This window comes from Salvia miltiorrhiza, chromosome 3, assembly GCF_028751815.1.
Source record: "Salvia miltiorrhiza cultivar Shanhuang (shh) chromosome 3, IMPLAD_Smil_shh, whole genome shotgun sequence".
Classification (NCBI taxonomy): domain Eukaryota; kingdom Viridiplantae; phylum Streptophyta; class Magnoliopsida; order Lamiales; family Lamiaceae; genus Salvia; species Salvia miltiorrhiza.
The window spans coordinates 18,932,704-18,940,906 of NC_080389.1; the positions used below are offsets into that span (position 1 = coordinate 18,932,704).

At 40.3% G+C, this 8,203-nt stretch overlaps 1 long non-coding RNA gene and 1 pseudogene across 1 annotated transcript; one reads left to right on the plus strand and one right to left on the minus strand.

Moving 5' to 3' along the window:
- Positions 1-578: 578 nt before the first annotated feature.
- On the minus strand, positions 579-2,090 carry LOC131018494 (uncharacterized; annotated as a pseudogene).
- A 1,980-nt stretch (positions 2,091-4,070) lies between these two features.
- Positions 4,071-7,735, plus strand: LOC131017990 (uncharacterized). The gene is made up of 4 exons (XR_009099957.1): positions 4,071-4,921; positions 5,765-5,856; positions 6,209-7,260; positions 7,439-7,735. It is a non-coding gene; the product is annotated as an uncharacterized LOC131017990 (long non-coding RNA).
- The last annotated feature ends 468 nt before the right edge of the window (positions 7,736-8,203 follow it).

Sequence of the window (8,203 nt, forward strand, 5' to 3'; positions counted from 1 at the left end):
CGGTGAAAGGGAAGGAGAGAGAGATCACGAGATCTGTAACGAGAAAGAGAGAGAGAGAGCAAAGGCGAGTGAGGGGGTTTTCAGGGGGCGGGGCGGCGTCCAGCGCTGCCGTTGTCCGCCGGAGAAAAAGAAAGAAGGGGGAGGGCGAAGGAGAAGAAGAGAGAAGATAGAAGAAGAGTTCACGGTGTTTGTGTGTGTCTGTGTGTGTTTTAAGGGTTTAGGTTTAATTAGAAAACATAATTAAATTAACTAATTAAGCTTAATTAAGTAGTAAATATTTTCATTTTAGGAAAGTGGCCAACAATAGTCTGGGTTTTAAAAAGCCCGAGGCGTACGAGGCGCAAACATGCCTCGGAGCCTAGGCGCAGGGCTTTAAGCGCAGGCGCGGGCTTTTCGTAGGCGAGGCGCAATAAAGCCTAAAAAATTCTAATATATTTACCTACATTATATTTTATACCAAAAACACAACTTAAAACCACAAAAGTACTTAAACACACATATACTTAATCCAAAACACACAAATACTTAAGTTTTAAAATACGCAAGTCTAAAAGTACGATCAAATATCAAACAAGTAATCAATAATCATCATCCTCAAGTCCATCTTCCTCAAATGCGTCATCCCCATCTCCATCATCTTTGTCTTCACCAATGTCCTCTTCCATCTCATTCACTTCCCTCTCCTCATCCGCATCTTCATCCTCATCTAAAAGCCTTCTCGAACTCGAAGCAACTACACTCTTTCCTTTATCAGCGCTAGATGCCCGTTTAGTGCTATAAATAGGATCATTAGCTCCCGAAGCCTTACTATCGACATTCCATGTCAAATCATCATCCTCAAACACATGATCATCTTCATTAGAAGATTCCCCATCCATATGTCCAACCAACCATTCATTGCTATCATCAATCTCTTCTAATAGAATAGGATCTATATATTGTGTCTTTTCTCTTGTATCGCCTTTCCAAAGTACGATTATACTTCACATAAACCAATTTATTGAGGTGATATTGTGCCAATCGGTTTCTCTTCTTGGTATGAAGCTTTAAAAATATAAAAGATAATAGGTTAAAATCATATTTATGTATTATAGTCAAAGTAAAATAAAATAATAGCTTACATGATCAAAGACACTCCAATTTCTCTCACATCCGATAGCACTACAAGTGAGGCTAAGAATTTTTATCGCAAATGATTTGAGGTGGGGACTTGAAGATCCATAACAAGACCACCAATCCGCTATAGACATTTTAAAAATGACGGTTTGTTATAATATGAAACATTAATTAATTCAACACTTAATTAGATTTTCAAATATAAAATGTTACCTGGTGATTTGACCTTTCTATGACTAATTGTCATTGCATTGCCAAATAGACCCTCTGCATTTTTGTAGGCATCCAACTCAACCATGACCTTGTCTTGAGTTGCTTCATCGGGAATCAACCTTTGAATGCATTCATACAAGCCTTGCTCAATCTCTTGGCAACTCACTTGATCTAGATTATCATAATAGATTTCCGGATTAAGAAAGTATCCGGCCGCATGTAAAGGACGGTGAAGTTGGCAATCCCATCTTTTATCAATGATCCCAAACGCTTATTTGTAATGCTCCTCCTTGTGACCAAAACTCTTAGCAATAGCCTCTTTAGCTCTATCCATAGCTTCATAAATGTACCCCATAGCCGATTTTTTATCCCCATCAACCATCCGAAGTACCGTCACAAGAGGACCTCCCAACTTAAGAGCATACAACACATTCCTCCAAAATGTGTCTTGCAAAATATAAGTTGTCACCTTCTTTACCCCCGCTTCCTTTGCCCACTTTGAAGCATTCCACTCTTCCGAAGTTACCATCTTCCTCAAATTGTTCTTTTGCTTATGATATGGTGCAAGTGTGATAAAGGAAGTTGCAAACCTTGTGACCGCCGGTCGATGCAAATTCCTTTGATTTGTGAATCTTCTCATCATGTTGACAACGGCGACGTGGTTATATATATAACCATTCATGAAGATCGCCTTCTTGAGGGCATTCTTGATCTTTGGAAGCTTTCCAATATCCTCCAACATCAAGTCTACACAATGTGCGGCACATGGAGTCCAATAAAGATGTGGTCTTTTTGTCATAAGCAATTTCCCTATCATAAAAGATTAAAAGCTTTAATACTTAAGAAAATAATAAAGTGATTGTATAAAATTGAAGATGATTTAAATTTCTTACCCGCTTTGACATAGTTAGATGCATTATCCGTCACCACTTGCACAACATTTGTCTCTCCAACTTCCTCAATAATAGAATCAAACATTTGAAACAAAGTGATTGCATCTTTCACAACTTCGGATACTTCCACCGATTTGATGAACACGGACCCTTTTGGAGAATTGACAAGGAAGTTCACAATATCTTTTTGCACCACTGAATCACACCATCCATCGGATAAAATAGAGCATCCCTTTGTGGCCCATTCTTTCTTGAAATCCAACACTTTGGTGTCCGTATCTTCCACTTCCTTTTGAAGAAAAGGAACTCTTAGCTCATACATGCTCGGTGGTTCCAATCTGGGACCATATTACCCAATTTCTTCAACCATGTGCTTGAAACTATCACTAGTGGCCGGATGGAAAGGAATAACATTGTCATAAAAGAACCTTGCAATTGTTTTAGAAGCTCTTTCCCTACATAACTTGTCACTAGCACCAAAGACTCATTTTCTTTCTTTTCTTCCCTTCAATACTTCATGAGTTTGAGAACTAGGTTGGCTACAAGCAAGATAAACATCTAAAGGACCTTTCATCCTCTTTGCAGCCGGGGCCTTCTTACTCGTCATGGTGCGTGAGCTACCTCCAATTTCCATCTCTTCATCCTCTTCTTGATCATTAACATCTTCAACACATTGAGGTGAATTTTTAGCAAAATGCTTCATCACTTTGCTAGTTGCTTTCTTCATCATATAAGCATTCACTTCTACTCGAACATGTTCGGGAGCCTTAAGACATTTCTTTGCATTCCTATAACCACCCACTATATGTTGTTTCATGCGAAATGCTCATCCATTATTTGTCACTTTTAGACAAGTCCACGCATAAGGATTGTTTGGATTCGGTGTCCCATATTTTCTAGCCAGATCCCGCTCATCATCATCATCCCCCGTTGATGATGATACACGGGACTTACCCGAAGGCATTGAGATTTTGAGAGTAAAACTGAAATTAAAAAAATAAAATTTATTCAATTATAAATTTATAATATCAATCAAAATTGAAATTATAAAAAAGAACTTAAAAAACTGAGTTTAGTTAACTACAATATTGAAACTGAAATTAAAGAAACTAAACAAACTTAAAGCCTACCAAACTAAACTAAAGAAATTAACAAAACTCACCTGGAGGCTGGCGGCGGCGACGGCTGGCTGGCAGCGCCGGCAGGTGAGCAAAGGGGGGAAAGGACGCAGAGGAGAGAAGAGAGGAGAAAGGGAGGCTGATGTGTTATGTTTTAATTTCAAAAAAAAAAGTGTAACTTAAAACCCTAAACCTAATTCTATAAAAGGCGTGCGCCCTAGGGAAAGCGCGCCTAAGCGCGCTTTTACCGTCTTTCTGCGCCTCTGCTGCGCCTCTTGTAGGCTGCAGCACCTTCATAAAAAAGCCCTCCACCCATGCGCCTTGCTTAAGGCGCGGTGGGCGCGCTTTTTTTAAACCCATGCAATAGTGGGACAAACCAAAAAGAAAATGTAGCTAGGGGTGAGCATCGGTCGGTTCGGCCCACCGACCGACCGTTTTTTAGCCGGCCGACCGACCGACCTGTGCACAAAAATTCAGGCCGACCGACCGAAACTCCACATTCAAACCGGCCGAAAACCGAACCGACCAATTGTCCGTTTTCGGCCGACCGAACCGAACCGGCCGCCCCTGTGCAGAAACTCACCTGTGTTCTGGACGACGACGGCTGCGGGCTGGGCGCGGTGACGACGGCTGTGGGCTTCTTTGCGGCGAGGGCTGCGGGCTGGGCGCGGCGACGACGGCTGTGGGCTTCTTCGCGGCGAGGGCTGCGAGTTCCATGCTGCTATTCGGCGCGGCCTCGGACTGGGCTGGGCTTCAGGTTTGCCGGCCGGTGGTTGTCCGTAGGGGTGAGCCGGGTAGGGTTAGGAATGGGGGGGAGGGCGTGCGGGGACTGGCGCTGAGGGCGTGCGGGGTGCGGCGCAGTGAGAGGAAAGTGGAGAAGATTTAGGTTAGGTCCGTTAGGGAGAGAATGAGAATTAGTGGAAAAAAAAACCCTAGTACTTTACATTATGGTCGGTCGGTTCGGTTTTCGACCGGCCAAAATCGAGAAAACCGAACCGGCCGACCAAACCAAAATTTCTGCATATTTTGGGCCGAACCGACCGCCCAGTACAAAAAAACCGACCGAAAACCGATCGGTTCGGTCATTTTTCGGTCGGCTCGGTTTTTGCTCACCCCTAAATGTAGCAAACTTTAATGGGACGGAGGAAGTATCTCTCAATCACGGTTCTCCTCCCCAAATCTCTCTCTGTTCACGATCTCTCCCTCTTTGTGAGATAGTCGTCGCCACTGCTGAGGCAAGTTCCGGCGAATGGTAGGTATTCGTGATCTTCCAGCGAAATCGATCGCCGCGACCTCGCCTCTTCATTTTCGTCTAACATATAGCTAGGGCAAAGGTTGAGCCCTAGTTCTTCTCTGTTCGGTACAGCCCATCCGTCGCCATCTCAGGGAGACCGGCGAGCTGCACGACCTAGAGTCCGCCCATCGCTGCTGGTGGTTCGCGGATCGGCGAGCCGATAGTGTTCTCCGGCCGATTCTCTTCTCAACTCCACATAATCGAGGTAGGAAAGGGGGAGAGCCCTAATTCTCCTCTCATCCTCTATCTGCCGTTTCGGTCGTGAGCTTCCGGTGAGGCCGTCGCTGGTAAGCTTCCCTCTCTATCTCGTCTCTAATTTTCAGAATTCCCACTGGAAAATAGAAGCCCTAGATTTTTTACAGAAAGCTCTAAATTTTCAGATTCGGTTAGCCTCTCCTCCGATTCCACAATTCACTGTCGATTTAGAATAGGTGTAAGTGAGTGGCTCCAATTATACTTTTATTCACTATGCTTTTAAATGTTAATGGAGATAAATGCATTATGTGAGGCAATTTGCATTTGTCCTTCTAATTTGCACCGTATTTTATATTTGCAAGAGCCTTTTCTGCTAACAAAAAGAATGTGCCAACTGCAGCTCTTGAAGAGCTTCTAATAATTTGAAAACTTGAAAAAATATTGTCTCGTTTTCCTTCGATGATGTGAGTAGTTTTTCCAGCTATTTTAGCTTCTGAATTTGCAGGTTGAAGCTCTGGCTTTTTATTTCATATGTTGGTGGCTTTTCTATTATATAAGACTCTTGTGCATGTTGAGGATCATGTAACTGTAGCAAGAATGTCCTCCTGAGAATGGCATCCCTTAGCTTCTGTAAATGAAATCATTTCCATGCTGATATTTACTGGAGGGGATCTAATTGATGGACTAACTGATGCTCGAATTTATGTCTAGTTCCTTTTTTTGGTTTTCCATATTCTGTCATCTGGGAGGCTGATTATTCTTTAGAGAGATATAAGATGCGAGAAAAAATAATTTATTTTAGTCAAATATCTTCTTGAGAGTTCATGCCTTTCCCATAAAATGTTATCTTATTCCATTTGATAGTTGCCGATGGAGAGATAATTTTATGCTCAAAATCAGAATGGAATGATCTTCTACGAATGCTTTTGTATCAGTTACTTGGAGGGTTGGAGGTGTCTTGGCCATGTCTCGTGCATTTGGAAATCGCATGCTGAAACAATTCGTTGTAGCTGAACCTGAGATTCAGGTAGTCATAATTTTGTCATAGAAGTTTTAACATGATGGATTTTATTGGTATTTTTTAAATTTTTAGGAATATTTTTTCCTCATGATTGTACTAATATAAAAGGACCCTTTCACGAAATATGCTATGTTAGCTGGAACCAAATTTTATGTATGATTCAATTTTCACGAAATTGATTAGAAGAAGGTGCTTTGACAAGAAAACTAATGGAGCTATATATATATATATATGATGAACATGATATATGTTGGGGTTTCTATGATTAATAGTCTTGTCGAGTATATAGATATATGGATTTGCAAAGAGAAACTGAACCAAATCTGAGGTTATTGTTGTGCTGTTTATGTATTGCAAGGCTTTGTAGGGGGAGCTTGCGTTTGAGATTGCGGAGGAGTTCGCGCAGGAGTATATCCGGATGTCTTTCGATGATGGGAAGCTTTCCCACATTGTCTATGTTGTGTAGCTGAGGTTTTCAACTTACACCTTGTGAAATTTTGCTGCTTATATTGTTATGTGTTGGTTTATATGCTGTTAGAGGACCAGGTGTATCTTGTGTAGTTGTGGAGTTGTACAGGAGGTGTAGACTTGTGATAATTAAAAGCCTTTAGTTTTATTGAGTACTATAAAAAAATGATCTTTTTGAATGAGATTGCCTTTTTTGAAGTTTCTAATCGTGCTTTTCAGATTTGAGATGGCAATGGATTTATCTTTGTGAAGATAGGAAGACTAAGTGAGGTTTTGTTGTTGGGTTTGTGTGTATTTGCAGATTTATCACTCAACTACTGCAATCTTATTGGAATTGTGTGACTTTTCTAGTTGTCATGTAATGTTTGTGATGTTAATAATATTTGATTATGAGAGTTCTGACGAATGTTAAAACCCTATATAAAATGAAACTAATAAGTAAACTTCATTATCATATTGGATAGTATGTTGCTGAATTTGCCTACCTTATATTTCAGGCAAAAGGCATGTTTCCTTGAGCACCTTGACTTGACTGTGTAGAAGTCGATAGATAGCATTAGACTGAGTTGTTGGTTTTACATATATTTTTTCACATTCATTATGCAAATATAGTTCACATTCTCACGCTCTTGCTCATATATTTCACAACTTCAACTCTTGACCGTAGTCTAATGATGGGATAAATATGCAAGTCACCAACTGTGCATCGTGCTCTGTAATGTTCACTTAGCTATGTAATATTCCATTTAGATTGAATTAGTTAACTTGATGTATAAATAAGGGATTTGATGGACAAACTTGAAGTGAAACTATGCATCAGTACTAATTCCAACGGTACAGGGGAAAATCACTTACATATGCAGGCAGCTTAACAAGTCAGTAGTGGTAGATGCTCAGCTTTTGGAGTCGATGGTCAAATATCCTACCCCAACAAGAGCTGAGGTAGCTAACTCTTTTCCTCGTCAATTGAATTTCTAAACATAGTTTCTAATTAATGATTGGAAAATAAAATATGTTTTCTACCTATTTCTCTGTTGGTTACATTTATAAATAAAATGTGTTTCCTATGCATATTTGTATGGTATGCTAGTGCAGCCGTTTATGTTTACTTTTTTTGAAGTTTCAGTTGCTGGTGTTCACTTTCTGATATAATGTGGCTTTTGTAGAAGAGGTGTTCAAGAATTGAAAAAACAAGTGAATGTCGGAAGAATTCATTAGTTAGAGAGCAGAAAGCATACTATGACGATGATGATAATTTTGTTTTAGTTATAAGATACTCGATAATTTCAGTTTTTATCGAAATAATTGCTATGATTATATTGTACTTGATACTTGGTGTAATTCAGATGATATTGTATGAATATTTCGAATGATATACTCCCTCCGTCCGCGAATTAAATCCCCATTTGCCTCTAAATATTTGTCCGCAAATTAAAGCCCCATTTGCCTATTTGTACCCTTTTACCCTCCTACTTTATCTAAAATAACAACCTTTTGCCATTAATTATCCATTCTCATTTTTTAACCTACTTAATTATAGATTTAAGTATTCATCCTTAATTAATGCAAAATAAATTTATGTCTATTAATTTAGTCTCTCTCTCAAATGGAATTCTAGAGAATTCCAATTCATTTCGCAGTCGCCTCTCTCTCTCTCTACCAAACCCTAGAGTGCGCCGCGTTCTTCTCTCTTTGTATCTCTCTCTACCAAACCCTAGAGTGCGCCGCGTTCTTCTCTCTTTGTATCTCTCTCTACCAAACCCTAGAGTGCGCCGCGTTCTTCTCTCTTTGTATCTGTGTTACTCCATGGATCATCCCTTTGAAACTGAATCGATTGTGCCGAAAACCCCGGCCTCTGATCTCTTTGAATTGGCGCCGTGGTTGC